Source organism: Leptonychotes weddellii, chromosome 4 (assembly GCF_054177405.1).
Source record: "Leptonychotes weddellii isolate Sample4059 chromosome 4, ASM5417740v2, whole genome shotgun sequence".
In the NCBI taxonomy this organism is placed as follows: Eukaryota; Metazoa; Chordata; class Mammalia; order Carnivora; family Phocidae; genus Leptonychotes; species Leptonychotes weddellii.
Window position 1 is genome coordinate 14,309,695 of NC_138372.1, and position 20,552 is coordinate 14,330,246.

General features: G+C 45.1%; 1 long non-coding RNA gene across 1 annotated transcript in view; it reads right to left on the bottom strand.

Moving 5' to 3' along the window:
• LOC145721192 (uncharacterized) overlaps positions 1-18,168 on the bottom strand; it is a 34,833-nt gene extending 16,665 nt beyond the window's left edge. Inside the window, exons 1-3 of the long non-coding RNA XR_014144697.1 lie at positions 16,286-18,168; positions 12,614-16,251; positions 12,085-12,271 (exon numbers count right to left, since the gene is read on the bottom strand). This is a non-coding gene — a long non-coding RNA (uncharacterized LOC145721192). The remainder of the gene's footprint in view (positions 1-12,084; positions 12,272-12,613; positions 16,252-16,285) is intronic.
• Positions 18,169-20,552: the final 2,384 nt, after the last annotated feature.

Here is a 20,552-nt window from a genome sequence, read left to right on the forward strand (position 1 = left end):
GGCGCCTGGGTGGCTCAGTCGTTAAGCGTCTGCCTTCGGCTCAGGTCATGATCCCAGGGTCCTGGGATCGAGTCCCACATCGGGCTCCCTGCTCGGCGGGAAGCCTGCTTCTCCCTCTCCCACTCTCCCTGCTTGTGTTCCCTCTCTCGCTGTGTCTCTCTCTGTCAAATAAATAAATAAAATCTTTAAAAAAAAAAATAAAATAAAATAAAGTTGTTTTTTTTTAAGAGGCTGACAATACTTTGCTCCTATTTAGTTCACCTGCTGATATCAAAGACCTTTATAACTACAAGATCAAATACAAATTGTTAGATCAAAGGATAGAAAATGTCTTGCTGCTTCCCAAAGTATTTTAGTAACATATACAGAGCATAAAGACTCCTAATTTTCTAAACTATATATAATGGTTACTAGGTAAGGATGACTGTGTAATTTACCATCCAAACCAGGACCATTACAGGAGAAATATCTTTGGTCACCTACTGGTAAGTCAAAGTGATCACTGTTGTTAAACACCTCAAATCAGTTTGAGTTTGTACAAACCTGATGCTTTGGCAAGTCACCAACATCTCCCTCAACCTCAGGAACAAACACCCCTGGGGGAGGAGACCAGAAAGGTAGACCAGAGATCCCCAAAAATTATGTAGAGGGAAAATAAGTCAATACATACTAATACGCTTGTATCTTTTAATTATGATTTTCAGGGGCGCCTGGGTGGCTCAGTCGGTTAAGCGTCTGCCTTCGGCTCAGGTCATGATCCCAGGGTCCTGGGGTCAAGCCCGAATCAGGCTCCTTGCTCAGCAGGGAGCCTGGTTCTCCCTCTCCCGCTGTCTCTCTCCCCACCTGTTCTCTCTCTCTCAAATAAAATCTTCAAAAAAAAAAAAATAACTATGATTTTCAATAGAAAGTCAAGAATAAAATCAAGGACTTTCCAGAGCAGCATTCAGCTTTCACTGCCTTGCCTAAAATGTACCACATTCAAGTACACCCACCCAATCGCAACACAAAATGTAATAAGCTAAGGTCAAGTACTCTGCTGTCTACTTTTGAAACAGCAGTTACTTCAGGAATCTGGACTGGTTCCAAATTCTAATATTTCTAAAAAAGATCAACAATATAATATTGAAATTATCAAATGAATATATTAGCCTCAAAATCTCAACGATATTAATCAGGTGCGTGAGATCATTAAAATTTTACGTAGGTAAAGACCCACTTCCTTCATATATTTAATGAGCTAAGCTAAAGACGCACACATACTAACTTATAAAACTTAAAAAGTAGATATAATCTTTAAAAAAAATCAGCAACCCCATTCCCACACTGTAATATTTCAAGTCACTGAAGAGACTGTGTGTGTGTGTGTAGAAAATTTTCATCCAAAACCCTGTTTTTATTAGACCTGAAAGGTTATAAAAAGCCTCTTCATTAATGTAGTCTTTTCCTGAATAGCAGAAAGAATCCTGTTAGAGGTGAGCCGTATTTCCCAATTTTATTTCTTTATAAAAATGTACACATTAGAATAGCCTGAGGTTATAACCTAATAAATAAAAAATAAAATTTATCTTGAAAATTATATAAATGCTCTAGGCAGAGCTAATATTCTTTGCGAAATACAATAACCCAAGAATTTGTAACTTACAATTTCAATTCTTCACAGCACAGCAAAATAATCAAATGCCTTTATGTTATTTTTCACAAAGCTACCACTGCCTAATAGGAATTTATCTTAATAGAGATAGGCGGGCGCCTGGGTGGCTCAGTTGGTTAAGCGACTGCCTTCAGCCCAGGTCATAATCCCGGAGTCCTGGGATCGAGTCCCACATTGGGCTCCCGGCTCAGCAGGGAGCCTGCTTCTCCCTCTGACCCTATCCCCTCTCATGCTGTTTCTCTCTGTCAAATAAATAAATAAATCTTTAAAAAAAAAAAAATAGAGATAGGCAAAATCTCTTTTGAGTAGCTCTCCTATATTTTAGGCATTATACAAAAGGTGAAAATGATCAAAGTTCATTTATTCAATAGGCCATATTTTATAAATAGCACACCTCACCCTAAATGTAGTTCTGTGATGATATTCCTATTCTCTTAATCTTTCCTATTCCTTATTTCAACCTGCACACCTCAACAAATCTTTTTTTTAAAGATTTTATTTATTTGACAGAGAGCCACCCAGGCGCCCCACCTCAACAAATCTTCAAAAACAGTTTTCATCATGTCAGTTTCCCAATAAATAAAAAAAAAAAAACAAAAGAAATACAATTGATTTTTGACAAAGTGCTCGGACAATTCAAAGAATATTCCTTTCAACAAATAGTGCCAAGACAACTGGATAGTCACATGCAAAAAAATAAACTTGGAACTCCTACTTCACAGCATACACAAAAATTAACTCAAAAAAAGACCTAAATTTAAAAGCTAAAATTATAAAAAAAAGAAAGGAGTAAATTTCCATGACCCTGGGTTAAGGAGAGCCTTCTTAGACACACTAAGGAAGCACAAGTGACAAATAAAACACATAAATTTGACTTCATCAAAATTAAACATTTTTATGCTTCAAAGGACATTATCAAGAAAATGAGGGGAGCCTGGCGGGCTTAGTCAGTAGAGCATGCAACTCTTGGTCTTGGGGTTGTGAGTTCAAGCCCCAAGTTGGGTGTGGAGTCCTTAAAAATAAAATCTTCAAAAAGAAAGAGAGAGAGAGACAACATACTGAATGGGAGAAAATATTTGTAGGGGCGCCTGGGATGCTCAGTCGGTTAAGCTTCCGACTCTTGATTTGGGCTTGGGTCATGAGGTTGAGCCCCATAGGGCATGGCTCCGTGCTCAGCAGGGAGTCTGCTTAAAAGTCTCTTTCCCTCTCCCTCTGCCCCTCCCCGCACCTTGTGCACAAGTGTGCACTCCCTCTCTCTCTCTCTCTCAAATAAACAGATCTTTATTTTTTTTAAGATTTTATTTATTTGAGAGAGCACAAGTGAGAGAGCACAAGCAAGGGGAGCAGCAGAGAGAGAGGGAGGAGACTCCCCGCTGAGCAAGGAGCCCCATGTGGGGCTCCAACTCAAGAACCTGAGATCATGACCTGAGCCGAAAGCAAACAGCCACTTAACTGACTGAGCCACCCAGGCGCCCCTAAATAAATCTTAAAAAAAAAAAAAAAAAATAGGGGCGCCTGAGTGGCTCAGACGGTTAAGCGTCTGCCTTCGGCTCAGGTCGTGGTCCCGGGGTCCTAGGATCGAGCCCCGCATCGGACTCCCTGCTTGGCGGGAAGCCTGCTTCTCCCTCTCCCACTCCCCCTGCTTGTGTTCCCTCTCTCGCTATCTGTCAAATAAATAAATAAAATCTTTTAAAAAAATAAAAATAAAAAAAAATAGCTGAAACAACCCAAACGTCCATCAACTGATGAATAAAGGAAATGTGGTATCTGGAACATTATTCAGCAATTTAAAAAAAAGTATTGAAACATACCACAACATAGATGACCCTTGAAAACATGAAAAGTAAGAGAAACCAGTCACAAAAGACTATCTACTGTATTGTATCATTTATATGAAATGTCCAGAATAGGCAAATCTACAGAGGCAGAAAGCAGATTAGTACTTGCCTCAGGCAGAAAGAACCGGGGGAAATGGGGAGTCTAATGGGTTTCTTTTGTGAGTGATAAAAATGTTCTAAAACTGGGGCACCTGAGTGGCTCAGTCGGTTAAGCAACTGCCTTCGGCTCAGCTCAGGATCCTGACAGAGCCCCGAGGCAGGCTCCCTGCTCAGCAGGGGTCTGCTTCCCCCTCTCCCTCTGCCCCTCCTCCCCGCCCCCCCATCTCTCTCTGTCTCTCTCTCTCTCAAATAAAATCTTTAAAAAAAAGTTCTAAAACTGATTTTGGTGATGGCCACACAACTGTGAATATACTCAAAACCACTGAATGATACACTCTAAATGGGTGGTTTGTTTTGTATCTAAACTATAGCTCAATAAAGCCATTAAAAAAAAAATAATAGTTTCACACAAATGAAGTCTAACCTTCTCTTATATTGATTCAAAGCCCTCTACAATCTGGATCCATTATTTCAAATATTCTACCACAATAATCCTCCACTCCAAGCATACTGATGGGGTCCTCACAACACAGCACACAGGATGCTTATTTCATGCCCAAACCTTTGTTCATGTTACTCACTCAACACAATCCACTCCCCTCTGCCCATCTAAACCCTGACTGTAGTCTTAAGCTCTTCTTTTAATGTTGTTTTTTTTTTTAAGATTTTTTATTTATTTTTTGACAGAGAGAGACACAGCGAGAGAGGGAACACAAGCAGGGAGAATGGGAGAGGGAGAAGCAGGCTCCCCGCGGAGCAGGGAGCCCGATGCAGGGCTCGATCCCAGGACCCTGGGATCATGATCTGAGCCGAAGGCAGACGCTTAACGACTGAGCCACCCAGGCGCCCCTTAATGTTTTCTAAATTCATATTTCAGTTCAAATTCTGTTTCTTATATGCTATTTTTTAGGGCCTAGTTTCTGCTCTCAGATAGCTAAGTAAGAAAGTAAGCAAGACACAGAATTGTATATGTAGTCTCACCCTGGCCCCAGTACCTGTTCCCTCTACAGAATAGAAACACTCTTGGGGACTCTGCCAGGATGGGGGAGACTGAGACAAATACTGCTGTCCCTCCAAAGGACATTTTTTAGCAATAAAATCGTCATGTATTTAAAAAAAGAAAGGGCGCCTGGGTGGCTCAGTCATTAGGCATCTGCCTTCGGCTCAGGTCATGACCCCAGGGTCCTGGGATCGAGTCCCACATCAGGCTCCCTCCTCAAGGGGAAGCCTGCTTCTTCCTCTCCCACTCCCTCTGCTTGTGTTCCTGCTCTCGCTATCTCTGTCTCTGTCAAATAAATAAATAAAATCTTTGAAAAAAAGAAAAAATCCCATATATGTAATGTGACCTTAAGTTATGTTACAACAAAAGGACAGAATTTAAGCCCATTTAAAGCCCATAGAAAAAAGTGTCAGAAAGAAATATACCAAAATGTTAACAGTGGTTATCTCTACATACTAAGATTATGAGTGACTTTTTACTTTTCCGTATGTTTTTAATTTCCTGATTTGATGATGTTAGTTCTTATAATCACAAAACAAAATTTTTCATAGTAACATTTCACTATAAATGTTTTTCTTCTTTGGCCTTATACCAACCCTCATCATCAGTATCTATACTTCAAAGGCAACTCAGCCACATTAGATGACTTTGTAAACTGGGTCAATGCTATTCCATCTCAAACAACATTATGAAACTATTATCAATTCAGTTACACAACAGTGCAAAACAATCTTAGGGCAGCCTTGAATGCTAATTATGAGTTGTGATGCCATCTATATTAGTCCTAAAACTTAGCTTAAAACTGATTCCCAGACTCTAATTTAATCAACATTTCAACAAATATTTACAGACTTCCTATCTGCGAGGTACTGCTCTAGAGGTTGGCAATTCAACAGCAAACAAAACTGACAAAATTCTCTGCCTTTATGGACCTTACATTCTATTGATAGAATTTAGTATCTCATAAGTGGAAACACACATGGGCTTGAAAAAGTACAAAACTACTACTAGTTAATAAAGGTCATAAAAACTGACAAATTCCAAATGTACTTAAAATAGTTAAAACAGTCTCAAATTTCAGCTGAGGTTATAAGAAAGTGAAAAACTCCTTCTGGATGCAGCAAGCCTAAGAACTAGGAGCCATTTGAGAATTCAGAAGTAGCTTGGGATCTTGCAATATTTCATTGATGTAAATCTCAGCTGCAGTTTATACTCTGCTTGAAGTCAGGCACCTGGCTAAGAATCAGGGAACAGTTACCTATTATATTAGCTCAAATTATTATTCCTAAAGTAAAAATAGATTGTATCTCATCACAAGAGTTTATTCCAGAACTTACTTTCTCTCATACTTCATAATGAACTAACTGTATCATCAACCAGAGCAAGCCAGCATCTGCCTGGCCATGCAACCTTATTTTATGGCCTCAATCCATCCCACGATCTTCCTACCCAAGTCACAGAAGCATTTCAGTCTGTTTGACTACACTTGACCTTAGCCAAAAGTCCGAGAAGCGATTGGTCTGTTCAACTAAATCGAACATTAATAAGTCAAAAACCAGAGGTTTCTTATACAATCAAGTTGCCTTGATCCATGTTAGCATGCTTCTAATATCAATGTCACTGACCATCAGACAAAGAATCCATTAATAGATCTCTATAAATCCTTCCCGCCTACTTGCAAGAATAAAACCTCACACCATAATCTTCAGAATCATAAGCCACTGTAATTCAAGAGAGTCACATAAACTGGTCTAACTCCTTCATTTTAGAGAAAGGGAAACTGATGCCCAGAGCATTTATGTGATTAATCCAAGATAACACCTCTAAAAAATGGAAAAGCCAAACTCAAATCCAGATTTATTTATTTTTTTTTTTTTTACTACAAATCAGGTACACTTCTCAATACATCAAGCTAAATTTACTTGTATTTCAAGGCTAGTTTCCAAGCCAAAAATCTAGTTATCAGAAGAGCAGGGAGGTATTATGAGATGAGTGGGAAGGAGACCAGGAGACCAGAGCTAAAACGTTATCTTCTCATACTCTAATTCCTGGGATTATGGCGCAGAAGATACTTTGAATCTATGGCAATTGTGTTTTGACTGCCATGTTGTAGACTACCTCCTCTAACTTCTCTGCTCCTGCTAAAAACTTGAAACGTGACTGAAATCCATTTACTCAAGTTCTACACAGCAGCAACAGCAATGGAATTGGGAAAAGTCAGCTGGCAGGAGAAAGCTCTGTAAACCTCGGGTAATTCTTACCCATCCTTCTAATGTAGTTCAGATGTCAATTTCTTCTAGGAAGCCCTAATTCCTCCTTCCTCCAGGCTAAGCTCTTACAGCAGAGTTATCATCACACTTGCTTTGTGATATTCTGTCACTTACCTGTTGGGACCAAGTTCTTTGAGGAGAAAAGCTTTTCTTTTCGTTTAAGATTTTATTTATTTCACAGAGAGAAAGAGCACAAGTAAGGGGAGCGGCAGGCAGAGGGAGAGGGAGAAGCAGGCTCCCTGCTGAGCAGAGAGCCCAATGTGGGGCTCGATCCCAGGACCCTGGGATCATGACCTGAGCCAAAGGCAGATGTTTAACCAACTAAGCCACTCAGGTACCTGGAGGGCAAAAGCTTTTTAACCCTACACCAAGAGCTGAGTTTGGCACACAGTACGTGCTCAATAAACGAACAAATCAATTTTAAAACTTGCCACTTACACTGAAGCTCCAATATAAATGGCTAAAACATGGCAATCTTATTATGATTTAAAACATGGTTTCCAGGAGCACCTGGGTGGCTCAGTCAGTTAAGCATCTGCCTTCAGCTCAGGTCAGGATCCCAGGGTCCTCCCTCTCCCTCTGCCCCTCCCCCAAGTTGTGCTCATGCTTTCTCTCTCAAATAAATAAAATCTTAAAAACAAAAAAACACGGTTTTCAAATGTTTTTTAACAGCAAACCTTTTTGTAAAAATCTTATCAGAAACCCCAATGTGGAAAAGCAACATATCAGTCCTTCGGTGGTTTAATCTCACAGTTTGACAAAAATACCTCACTTTAAGACCAGTAAGCCTAGGACAGAGAGTAACAGAGCAGAAGCAAGCGCCAATGTGACTCAGGCACCTAAGTAACATTCTTCCTTCCGTATCTTCATCTTGCATCAGTCTCCCCTTCTCCTTCCTAGAAAAGGATCTGCCCTTAAGAGCACACATCCATCTCTGTTGACGGTGGGGCTTAGGAGTAGACAGACTGGGGCTGCTTCATGAGCTTTAGAGTTCTGGTTGCTAGTTACAACAGTATTTTGCTGGAAGCCTTGCTAACTTCTGAACAAGCAGAAACATGCACTGAATTAAATGTGCGGGCCTATTCTATAAGTCTCAATGAGATAAAGATAACCTACATGTCTTATAGTATGTGGCTATGAACGAATTAAAACAAGATACAGTATCATGGCGTTCTAGATGACTCCACAGAGCCTCTTTACTGCATACAGACCTTCCCCTAGCTACCTCCCACTCTTATATGCAGATTTGGTAAGAAGCAACGAGACATAATAGAAAGGACATTCATGAGCTTTGGAGCCAGTCATACCAGAGTCTGAACTGCGGACCACCACTTACTAGATGGACAACCTTAGGAACATTACTTCTCTGCTCTTCAGTTTCCTCATCTGTAAAATAGAAATAGTACCTACCTCATTAGGATTGTGAAAATTAAGTAATGCATGTATGGTACCTAGAACAGGAGGCATTCAATAAATGAATACTATTATTAATATTATGCAGATTTAGCTTTGGTCAAGAGACAAAAAAGAGGAAAACAAATGTTTTTGGCTTCAACCTATAAAACTGAAAATCAACAGAGAAAACAAAAAAAAAATTTTTTAAAAGAAAGAAAATTAAATACAAAAAACACCCTCAATGGGCATACTTGTTTTTATACCCAAGACAAAATAGCTGAGGACACACGTCATTTTCTGGTTGCCACAGGCCTTTACCAAACTTAGTTCCTTCAAAGAACCCACTGCCCTGAATTTTCTTAACCAAATTGGCTGCCCCAAAACAGTAACTAGACTCCCCAGAAGTGTCAGCAGCTCTGAGAGAAATTACACCCTGAAGTCTTTCCATATAAATAGAACACTGTGTATTCATAACAGACTGCAAAACTGTTCTAAGTCAGAACTATTCGGGCACCCAAATTCAAACTCATTTATCTTTAATTATCTGAAAGGTAAGCAGTTTCCATCCAAAGGGCTAGGCTTTTAATAGGAGCCCAAGAACCCCCTGAAAATGTAAGCAACAGTTTTCTGTGGAGAGGGTCTATAAGCTTTCATCAAAATGTCAAAGTTGTTTGTTACCCAGAAAAGGTTAAGCTCTTTTAAGATGCTCAACAGAGCTTCTGAAAAGTTCATACTGGGAAGTTGAGGAGAGCATTATCTCAAGGCAAGTATCTTGAAGTGCCAATTTCATAAACTATTCATACTAGATTATGTTATAAAAATTCTAAGCATATTCCTCCCTCACCAGTAGCACTTTTCACAGCAGGGTTTATCGTCTTTCATCCCCCACCATCCCTGCCACCCTCCATCATGTCCCATTCCTTGCCAGGCCCCATTCCCTGCCTCTTTGCAGTCAAAATCCTCTGCTTAAGGGGCGCCTGGGTGGCTCAGTTGTTAAGCATCTGCCTTCGGCTCAGGTCATGTTCCCAGGGTCCTGGGATCGAGCCCCACATCGGGCTCCTTGCTCTGTGGGGAGCCTGCTTTTCCCTCTCCCACTCCCCCTGCTTGTGTTCCCTCTCTTGCTGTGTCCCTCGCTGTCAAATAAATAAATAAAATCTTTAAAAAAAAAAAAATCCTCTGCTTAAAATGGCTTTATGAGCCTGCCATGCAATAATGATGCCCAGAGGCAGGTTCCAGTTTATATTCCAATTCATTATTGCCAACATTCCCTTTCATTTCTGATTTGTCACTTGAACACTAAGTACAAATGAAGGACACTGTCAGGTCAATCTCCTTTCAGTATTTTTATAAACTTAAAGTACTACACGAATTTATTAATTAAATTCAAACACAACTGCACTGATATATTTTGAGGAACTGGAGATTTAACCAAGCCATAGAAAAATCAACTCCAGCCTTGCACTCCAGTCTCCAAGCTTCGGGTCTATCAACTTATCACATGATGACCACTTTCATCAAACAAGTGCAAATTCCCACACTCCCTCAGGGTAGAAAAGCAGACTTGCTCTGTTTCAATCCATTTTAACCAATTCCCCATTACCACTGGTAACATTTCATCATTAGTACATTCTAATGAAATCTGTAACCTATACCTCATTTACTATACAAACTTTTAGATTTTACTAATTGAAACCTTTCAGTGAGTAAAGCAGTAAAATAACAGAATTGTGAAATACATCAAGAATTTTAATTTCTATGACATGAGAAAAAGTAAAAACTTAAAGCCACATAAAAACCAACTATCCCATATGACTACAAATAGATGTAAGAAATCATCTCCACTGGAAATTACATCTTAAATTTATGCCCTTTAACAACTGTTGCAGTACTAATAACTACTTCCGTGTTGCAGCCAACTCAGAGCTTTTATAAATCCTTCCTTTGTGAAATGCATTAAGAAAAAGCACACTTGAAACACTTAAGTCACAACTCACAACTCTTTGTGTCCAAATAAAGCCACCAAATTCACCAAGCACTGGTCCTCACTTATCACTTTGTACATCAAGAACACACACTATGGGCTTCCTTTCAATGCTTAATTGCCAAAATAGCTCCAAAATACAGGTAATGAAAAATCTACTTGGTGGCACAGTACATAAACTTATAGCCCTAACCAAGTATGGGCAATCAAGACCAAAAAAAAAAAAGACAAATGAGAAAAGAATTCAAACTCACAAAGCATTAAGTGAAGATATGCTTAAGAGATCCAGCACTGAACTCCACCTTGAAGTAGGCAAATCGGCCAACACTTCTCCCCCCAAAAGTAAAGCAACTAGGGATACTGATCAAAACCAACCAGATTTTCCATGAGCAACACTAAGGTATCACTAAGCATTCTCATCTGTGAAAAATTCTTAATTGAACAGAATCATGCAGAATAAAAACATTATGAAATCAGTACACACATCACACTGCAATGGAATTTATCTTTACTCTGCGACACACCGCCTGGATTGAATAACAATATTTAAAGAACAGAGAAAATGACACTTGACAGAAACCAAAAGATGACCCGAAATGACTCTAGAAGGGAGATATCTTTCCCTTCTCAAAGTAATCGATACAGACAGGAATCAAACTACAGACTGTGAAATCATCCGTGGACTTCATGGCAGTTATTTGCTCAAACACCCTACTCTCTCTGGAAGTCAAACACAAGATGACACAAATACAAAAACACAACACATCTAACATCCAATGGTTACTTATTGATTTACACAAATACAACGGATGGGGGGAGGGAAAGGTGCATGATGAAATGTTATTCTCAGGTAGGTAATACCTTTCTAAATCTCCGTGGAATTCATGAATTCAACGTTTTACCTTCACCGGCTAGTTTCTGACTAAAATACCTGGTCATCAAGTCTTTTCAATCAAAGCTGTCCAAAAAATTCTACAATCGAGCAAACAACATGAAATTAGATACATTCAATACTAGACTCTCCTCCAGAAGCCCTGATCTCCTCTAGACATCAGGCCTACGAAGAGGAAATTAAAGCCTTTAAAAATATCCATCATAACACAAGCCTTCCCAGAAGCGAGACTTTTGGGGGTGATGGGTAATGTCAGTTAACTTCCTCTTCCTTTAAAAAGGTCAAAGACAGGGAAGCGTCCGGTGTAACATTTCCTCCTCAGATCGCGTTCCACCACAAGCAACCTAACTCCCCCCATCGCTAAACATTAGCCACAGGGGGTGCTTTCTGTACATTTTCACCATAGATTTAAAATCCGACTTACCTCAGACACGAACTGAGCTTAGTTTCAAACAGGAAATTTACCATTAAAGTTTATTATGTACTAATAATAATTAGGGAAGCCCACCAGGCCCTGCTGCAGGGGGAGAAGAGGAGGAGGAGGAGGAGGAGGAGGAGGAGGAGGAGGAGGGTGTAGTCCTCACAACAATCAGAAAAGCCTTCCCTGCAGGGCTGGTCCCAGGCACCAGCAAATTCGGCCTAATAAAGGGGGGCGGGGGGGGCGGGGGGAGGCGAAGAGGGGGGGAAGGGTCCCCCAGCTCTGAAAGGGAAGGGCTGCAGAGGCCAGGCCGAGCGGAGCTAGTTTTCACACTACTGCAGAGGGTCCCGGGGTCCCCCGCAGGGCTGCTGCCGCCGGAGCACCCCGAAAGCTCCGGCCGAGCCGGCCGCGGGGGCTCGAGCAGCAGCCCCTTCCCCGGCTGAGCTGTGGCGGCCGGCAGGAGGGTCCCTGGGGAGCCACGGCCCCCCCCCCGGGCTGCGGCGAGATGCCGAAGGGCCGGCAGGAAGGTGAAAAGGATACTGTTGGGGCGCCTGGGTCTGGAGGGCCCTGATGTTCGGGTGAGGAGGGGCCGCTGCCGCCGCCGCCGCCGCCGCCGCCGCCGCCGCCGCTGCTGCTGCCGCCGGGTGAGGAGGCGGTACCGCTGCCGCCGCCGCCGCCGCCGCCGCCGCTCCGGTGCCGGGTCCGGTTCCTGCTGCAGCCGCTGAGCCTGATTTCAGAGCCGGTTTCTGCGGTAAACTCATGGCAAAGCGAAGCCACCAACCCCCCCAGAGCGGGACCGGGCGCGCCGGGGTGCAGGGGCCGGGGGCAGCGGGGGGGCGGGATGGGGGCAGACCCGGGGAGGCGGCGGGAGCGGGGGGCCGGGGGGAGGCTGGGAGGAGGAGGGGGCCGGGGCCGGTCACACACGCCCGCCGCCGCCGCCGCCGCCGCCGCCGCCGCCGGCAGCAGCAGCCGCCCCGCGGGCCAGCACCACCGGCTGCCGGTCTCCGTGACAACGCGACCCCAGGGGGGGGGCCGGACCCGGCGGGGGCAGGAGGCGGAGAGACCGGACCTTTCACGGCAATATCCTCATGGGCCGGCGGCGGGGGTCTTTATCCCCCTCCCCGGGGGAAGCGGCGCCCTTCTCGGTAGCGGGGCTCAGGCGATGCCGGCGGATTTTCTTCACTCAACGAGCAGAGCATCCAACATGGCGCTGCGGCCGCCTCCAGCAGTCCGGCAGGACGGCCGCTCGGAAAACTTCGGGCCTTTTCGGAGCGGCTCGGCAGGCCGAGAGTGGGAAGCGTCTTCGGCTCTTTCCGGAGACTGCGAGCGGTCGGGATTCTTCGGAGACGCTCGGGGGCGTCTTCGGCCGCCGTTCGGGAGAGCTCTGGGGCTGACTCGCCTCCTCGGGAAAGATCGGCGAGGGGGGCTTCCCAGGCTCGCTGCGGCGGGGGTGCGGGGTGGAGGCAGAGACCAAAGGCGAGGTCCGCCAGAGCCCTCCCCTGCCGCCCGGCCTCGAAGAACAATGGCAACGGCCCTGGAGCCTGCGGTCCGCAGAGCCCTGCCCGCAGGGGCGGGAGGCGGTGAGGCGAGAAACCTCGGTTACAGTGGAAGGAACCGCTTAACCAGAGTGAAACCGCTGGAAAGAAACCCGCTGCGTGCATCTATTAGCATAATAAATAGCACTCGCCTGCCCCTAAGGCAGTTCTCATCCATTGTGTCGACACTTCGCCCTCCTACACTCCAAGAGGTGAGTGGAATGAGGAGCCTCACTTCCAGAGCACCCTAAAGCCCGGAGAAGAAAAGTGACTGGCCCAAGGTCATCCAGCCGGGAAGGGGCAGAGCCAAGCCTGGAGCCGAATTCCACTTTCATCCGGACGAACCTTGCCGACTCCCAAGTTGCCTGGGGACCCTCCTCATCTAATCAGCAGTCTAGACTGAGGGTTCTGTGGACGGATTTGTCCAAGGCCTGCCCCATGACTGGAGCGCCCCCTTCACCAGCAGCTCCCCAGTGTCTTATGCGGGGGTGACATTTGTCCTTTGCTCCCCACTGGGCCGACCGAGACCACCCGGCCCTTCCTCGCACACCCCACCCCGAGCAGGGGGCCTTGTGCTCGGCGCAGGTGATTGAGTGGAAAGGAACCGCAGGGATCTACGGAGCGATTCCGGTAGGACTGCTTACCAGGCAGTAAATACGCATGATCTCATACAGTCCTGCGCAATAGGTAGTACCCATTTTACAGATGAAGAAACTGAGGCGCGGGAAGGCGCAATACCATCACACAACGGAAGCGCTGAGAAAATTGAGGTTCAGAGCGGACAAGAGACTTACCCAAAGTCACATAGAGAGTGGAGTTGACCGAGTCAAAATTCGAATTCGGTTATGACCCCTGCTATACTGCTTCACACTGCCTTCATTTTTTTTTTTTTTAATTCACATAAAGCTCTACACATAGTGGGTGCTTAATTCTTGACAGTCCCTGAGAGCTCCGTATGCCTCATGCCCCATCTCCAGACTGGAAGATAGGAGTTACTTCATACTCTGGAGTCCTAAACCATTTGGATTTGTTATACCTGATGACTTAGGATTGGATCTTCTGCTCTTCTCCAGGAAAAATTCCCAAGTGGTTCAGTTCCCCAGATTCTCCTTCCTGGTGTTCTGAAATCTCAGACTTCCTTATCCCGGTCAAAACCTGTTCCCAGGAAAGAATTTGGCTTCTCATTTACACTAGAGTGATAACAGACTGATAATTCCTTAATTGCTATTCTAAGTTTCATTTTCTAGCTTAATAATAGCTACAAGCATCAGGTGATTACTGTGTGCCTGATCTTTGCTAAGCATTTTGTGAGCATTATCTCTCTTAAAACGGAAAGACCTTGGGCAAAATAATGTAAAAGTCGCTGATAAGATTCTGCCCCCAGGCAATCAATAAGGGGAGGTTTACAGGAAGCAAAGTCAAAAAGGTAGAATGTTCTTTGGTCCAGAAGCATGGCCCTGCTCAACATCCCTCTCACAGAGCAGCTAGTATTTATTAAACACCTACTATGTACCAGGATACAACTCTGCTAAACATTTCGCTTAGATAAACTCTTACTTCTCTCAACAACTATACAAGGTGTTATTTTATCCTGTTGACAAATGAAGAAACTGAGGCTCAAAGATGTAAGGAAGCAACCTGTATAAAAAAAATTTTAGTAGGCTCCACACCCCAACGCGGGACTTGAACTCACGACCCTGAGATCAAGACCTGAGCTGAGATGTAGAATCAGATGCTTAACCAACTGAGCCACCCAGGCGCCCCTCAACCTGTATAACTTTTAGGTGGAAAGGCTGGTATACAACCCCGAGGCATCTGACTCCGAGTCTGATGTGCCACATTTCCTTCAACGTAGCAACCTCTCCAGCTGTGGCCAGAAGCACCATCAAGAAGCAAAGCTGGTTCTGTGAACTTGCCTGCTGAGAGCCCTCCAAGGTTCCCCGCACTCTCACTGTCTTCAGGACCCAGTCTAAATCAGAATTCCTTCAGGACCTGGGCTCTGCTTCCATCCTGCCACTCACATCTAGAGCAGCAGCCACCTTAGTCTATTGCAAACAAAGCCATTTTCCTTCTCCCCCAGCGGCCTGTCCACAGACTGTTCCTACTACCAATAACCCCAAACCACCCTCTCCCCGCTCAGCCCATTGGCTCACTCCTGCTCCTACTTCAAGAGTTAGCTCAGGCATCACCTCTTCCAGGCATCTTTTTCTCACTGCCCAAGCGGAGCGAGGCACCCCGCCTCCAGGCTCCCAAGAGAGCGGATGCTTAGCTCCCAGGACACTCTGTTGAGCAATTAAGTACAGCCATTGGAATCAAATTATCTGAATTTGATTCTCAGCCCTGCTTTTTATTAGCTGGATGACCTGGAAGAAATCACTTAACCTCTCTGAGCCTCAGTTTTCTCATTTGTAAAATAGATTCTACCTCCTATCATGAGAAATAAGACAATAAATACAAGGGCGCCTAGGTGGCTCAGTTGGTTAAGTGTCTGACTCTTGATTTCAGCTCAGGTCATGATCTCAGGATCCTGATTGAGTCCTGCGGTGGGCTCCTTGCTTAGCCAGGAGCTTGCTTCTCCCTCTGCTGCCTCTCCCTCTGCTGCCTCTCCCTCTGCTTGTGCTCTCTCTCTCTAATAAAAGGGAAAAAAAAGAAAAAAACAACGAAAAAAACAGCAAATGCAAAGCACTTAGCCCAGTCCCTGGCTCATAATAATTGTCGGATATATTACTTAGGCATTTAGAATATCCCGAATATCTAGCACTCAATAAATAGGATGTGAAACCTGCTGAAGGACAGGATAATTGTGAATTGTCAGAGGATTTCATGTTACCCTGGAGTCCGGGGTACCCCAGAGCCCAGGCTGGGCCTCACTGTACAGAGAAAGAGAAGGACCAGAGTATCCCAGAGCAGGCACCACACAAGAGGACTGTTGTACCTTTGACCTCTGCCGTTCCCAGAGCCCACCTGCTGCCTCCAACACAGACCTCTTCAAAGAGCCAGCAGACAAGTGAAGACTTGGTTTATCCATCTCATGGCTGGGTGATAGAGTTTTGTTTGTTATTATGTGGGGTCAGTGCTCTGTTTCTCTGAGCGAACTGGAGATTGGGCTTGGGAGGACACCTTAATTTCTTGATTGAAAACTTGAAAATATTGTTGCAAGCTGGAGTTCTCTCTCCCCTTCATTTTTCCTCCTGGAGGGGGCTGGCCTTTTAGCATAAAGACAAGCCATGTTATGCCAACAGAAGCCATCTTTAGTAGACACAGAGGGGTTTGTATATTATTTGCAGTTCCACTCGGCGGCATGCGAACATCCACCAAGGGTAGAGCTGGGCATGAACCTTGGTGGCCCGAGATCTAGACCCTCAGCAGTTAAGACCTAGAGATGGGAGGCCAAGAAGGTTTAAAAACATTTTAAAAAGAGGGGGGGATTGAAGACTGAGGAAGGAGACACTTTAGGGCATCCATCTAAAGAGGAAGGGGGTGGGAGGAGAGAAGCCCCAGCGGGAAAAGTAAAGAAACTGTTTGCCCCATTCTGTGCACCACAGTAAGCATGTTCATAATCAGCCATGAAGGCTCTCCAGTGAAGAGCTGTACCAGCAGGCCTTTCCCGACATCACAGGGCCCAGTGGTAGGGTCCCATGTGAGGGTGGTGATTCCTTGCAAAGGTTTTAAACTTCAGCACAGATCTGGATTCTAACCTTACAGACCGGTTGTACTACCTTAAGCAAGTTTTCTAACTTCTCCGGGCCATTTGCAAAATGACCGGGAGGTCTGCCCCTAAAGGATTAAAGCAAGACTTAAAGCAGCCAGAAAGCGTCACCAAGGCCTGGGGCTTAAGAAGCACCTCGATAGGGGCGCCTGGGTGGCTCAGTTGGTTAAGCGACTGCCTTTGGCTCAGGTCATGATCCTGGAGTCCCGGGATCGAGTCCCACATCAGGCTCCCTGCTCAGCAGGGAGTCTGCTTCTCCCTCTGACCCTCCCCCCTCTCATGTGCTCTCTCTCTCTCCTCTCATCCTCTCTCTCAAATAAAATCTTAAAAAAAAAAAAAAAAGAAGCACCTCGATAAAGCTTAATTCCTGTCCTGTTCCCTCCAGGGCAGGGGGGCAGCTTCTCTAATTTGCTGCCGTTCTCACTTCTCCTGGAACCAAGTTGTCCTGCCCCTTTGCCCACAGTGTGTGCTGCACAGTCCATTGCTCAGCTACTCCTCCCAGAAGCGATCACAGCCCGCGCCAGCCACTTCCGGCTGCAGATAGCGCAGCTTAACCAGGGTACAAGAAGGAGCAAAAACTATTCTCACAGAATGGTTCATTAAGATGATAAACTTTATGTTATTTGTACTTTACCACAATTTTTTTAAAAAAGTATTATCACAGAGTCTAGTCAGGACTGAAAATACCCTAAAGATGACCTTACCCAGTGTTTTGGTTTTAGGAAGAGAGCCCAGAGAGAGGAAAGGATTTTTTCAAGGTTACACAGCAAGAGAACAGCAGAACAGAGACTGAAACTCCAGCCTCTCTTCACTGCTAGGCCAAGGCCTTTGTCACTAATACTGTCCTCCCATTAAGAAGTCTGCTGCCAGGGACGCCTGGGTGGCTCAGTCGGTTAAGCGTCTGCCTTCGGCTCAGGTCATGATCCCAGGGTCCTGGGGTCGAGTCCCTCATCAGGCTCCCTGCTCCGCGGGAAGCCTGCTTCTCCCTCTGCCTCTGCCTCTCTCTCTCTCTCTCTCTATCTCTCATGAATAAATAAATAAAATCTTTAAAAAAAAAGAAGTCTGCTGCCACCCCCCTGGCCTTTTCCCACTTCCAGCATTGGCCATTCCTGGCCTGCATGCTTCTGGAGCGGGGGATCTTCAGGATTCATGTAACTGGCATTTACTGAGTGACAACCATGTGCCAGGCCCCATGCTGGGCCTCTAAGAGGAATAGGAGGCCATATCTAATGGGGAGGAGAGAGGGGTAACGACTTACAGGTTAAGTAATCCCCATAATTATTTACATTAAAAAGTGAAGATCGGGGCGCCTGGGTGGCTCAGTCGTTAAGCGTCTGCCTTCGGCTCAGGTCATGATCCCAGGGTCCTGGGATCGAGCCCCGCATCAGGCTCCCTGCTTGGGAGGAAGCCTGTTTCTCCCTCTCCCTCTCCCCCCTGCTTGTGTTCCCTCTCTCGCTGTGTCTCTCTGTCAAATAAATAAATAAAATCTTTAAAAAAAAAAAAAAGTGAAGATCATGTCGGGTCTCTGCTCAGAGTACTTTACTGTCCTCTCATCTCACCTGGAGTAAAAGCAAAAATCTATTCAATGGCCTACAGGGCCCTACATGATGAGCTCTGCCTCCCATCCTTAGCTTGACCTCTCTGAGCTTCTGTCTACTACTCTTCTCCATGTTTAGTGCCCTGGCCTTTGTGATGTTCCTTTATCCTGAGCACACTCCCACTTCAGGGCCTCTGCATTTCCTGTTGCGTGTCCTTGGGATCTGGGATCGATGCCCTGCACATTCCCTCACTTCCTTCATGTTTTTGCTTGAAACCTTATCAGAGAAGGCTTCCCAGACGTCCCATATAAATTAGCAACCCACCCCTATCCTCAGCACACCTGGCCTGCTTGAATTTCCTTCATGACACCTGTCATCATCTGACATGTGACATTTCCATATTTATGAGTCTGTGGTCTACCTCTCCCCGGTTAGAATGTTAGCCCTAGAAGAGGAGGGACTTAGTCTGTTTTATTCACTGGTGTATCTCTAGGTTACAGAATAGAGCCCGACGTGTATTATGCGCTTGTGATATTGTGATTTTAATAAGAAATTTATATTTGGTCTTTGGTTCCTGGCAGAGTTCTAAAACCCTTGGAATTTCCTAAGCGATTAGAATGATAAAGGTATCTTTTGTTATGTTAACGAGGTGACTTTTGGAAAGCCCCTAGGTCATCTAAGGATGGGGGGGCTGGTTGTCAGGGGAACCAACCCTGAGATTAGCGAGTTGGAACTTTTGGCCCCACCCCAGGACCTCTGAGAAGGGGAGGAGAGCTGGAGATTGAGTTCCAATGATTTATTCAGTCATGCCTAGGTAATGAAGCCTCTGTTAAGAACTCCAAAGGATGGCGTCCACAGAGCTTCTAGACTGGTGAACATGCGGAGATGCAGGGAGAGTGGCGCCCCCGGAGAGGGATGGGTGATCAGACCCTTGCCCCACACCTTGCCCTGTGCATCTCTTCCAGCTGGCTGTTCCCAAGTTACATCCTTTCATAATAAACTGGTAATCTAGTAAGTAAGATGTTTCTCTGAGTTCTGCAAGCCACTCTAGCAAATTAATCAAACCCAAGGAAGGGACCATGGGAACCTCTGATCTCTAGCCAGTAGGTCAGAACAGGTGACAACCTGGCCTTGCAGCCAGCATTTGAAATGAGGGGAGTGGGCGGTCCCACAGGACTGAGCCCTCAACCTGTGGGATCTGATGCCATCTCCAGGTAGATGGTATCAAAACTGAGTTAAGCTGTAGGACACCCAGCTGGTGTCTGAGAACTGGTGTTGAAAAAACACAAATCAGAGTACTCCATCAATGTTTGTCGCCTGGACACAAAATGACGAATGCTATGGAACACGGGTTGTGGGAACGGGTACAGAGTAGAGAGGACGGAGTGCACTTACCACGTTCTGACTCCTCAGCACTTCCATTCTCTGATCTAACGAGCAAAATTAGGACTGTCCTTCAAGCAGAATACCACTCGCAAATGCTTTGAATTAAATAGAATTTGTTACATTTGGGTGTGTCCATCATCACCAAGATACCTCTTTTCTCTTTGCTGGTAAGTTGTTTTTTTAAGATTTTTTTTTTTAAGATTTTATTTATTTATTTGAGAGAGAGAGAGAGCACGAGCACGCATGGGGGGCGGAGCGTGTTGCAGAGGGACAAGCAGACATTCCCTCCGAGGGTAGAGCCCAACGCAGGTCTCGATCCCAGGACCTGAGCCAAAGTCAGACACTTAACCAACTGTGCCACCCAGGTGCCCCTAAGATTTTTTTTTTTTTTTTAAGTAATCTCTTCACCCACAACCCTGAGATCAAGAGTCACATGCTCCACCAACTGAGTCAGCCAGACGCCCCTTTGCTGGTAAGTTTTGAACAAAAATAGGGAGCATTTTCCTAGAAAGGGGAAAGCAAATCCAGGAAACCATCGCAGGGGTTCCTGGAGACAGAGCCAGGTCCTAAGTACAACTCTACTACTTTTTCTTTCCTCTTCCTTCTTCTTGCAACTTTAAAAAAAAAAATTGTGGTTAGATAAACACAACATAAAATTCATCACTTTAACCATTTTTTTAATTTTATTTTTTTAAAAGATTTTATTTAGGGGCGCCTGGGTGGCTCAGTCGTTAAGCGCCTGCCTTCGGCTCAGGTCATGATCCCAGGGTCCTGGGATCGAGCCCCACATCGGGCTCCCTGCTCAGCAGGAAGCCTGCTTCTCCCTCTCCCACTCCCCCT